This window comes from Myotis brandtii, unplaced genomic scaffold (genome assembly GCF_000412655.1).
Source record: "Myotis brandtii unplaced genomic scaffold, ASM41265v1 scaffold633, whole genome shotgun sequence".
In the NCBI taxonomy this organism is placed as follows: domain Eukaryota; kingdom Metazoa; phylum Chordata; class Mammalia; order Chiroptera; family Vespertilionidae; genus Myotis; species Myotis brandtii.
This window is the reverse complement of record NW_005370423.1, coordinates 3,479,010-3,479,279: the sequence shown is the minus strand read 5'-3', so window position 1 is coordinate 3,479,279 and position 270 is coordinate 3,479,010. Positions and strand designations below refer to the sequence as shown.

At 68.9% G+C, this 270-nt stretch overlaps 2 protein-coding genes across 2 annotated transcripts in view; one reads left to right on the top strand and one right to left on the bottom strand.

Moving 5' to 3' along the window:
- LONP2 (lon peptidase 2, peroxisomal) overlaps positions 1–270 on the top strand; it is a 195,725-nt gene that overhangs the window by 91,050 nt on the left and 104,405 nt on the right. The window lies entirely within an intron of this gene.
- ABCC12 (ATP-binding cassette, sub-family C (CFTR/MRP), member 12) overlaps positions 1–270 on the bottom strand; it is a 43,144-nt gene that overhangs the window by 27,569 nt on the left and 15,305 nt on the right. The window lies entirely within an intron of this gene.

Below are 270 nucleotides of genomic sequence, written 5' to 3'. Positions count from 1 at the left end.
GCCACACACAGTGCCACCGGCCAGGGGGGCTGGGGCAGGAACCAAAGGGCAGGGCACAAACGTGAGGAGAACTGGGAACCCCTGCCCGTGCTCGGCTGGGGGGCTGGGATCGCGGGCCGCTGCAGGAAACCCCCCGGCAGTGGCGTGTGCCGTCTGAATGTGGGTTTCCAAGTGTCAGGTTGTGTGGCCACGTTAACTGTGCCCCTGGCCCCGCCGTGGACCCGAAGGGTCGCTGTGAGCCTGCCCCCCGCCCCTGGGTGGTCAGTGCCA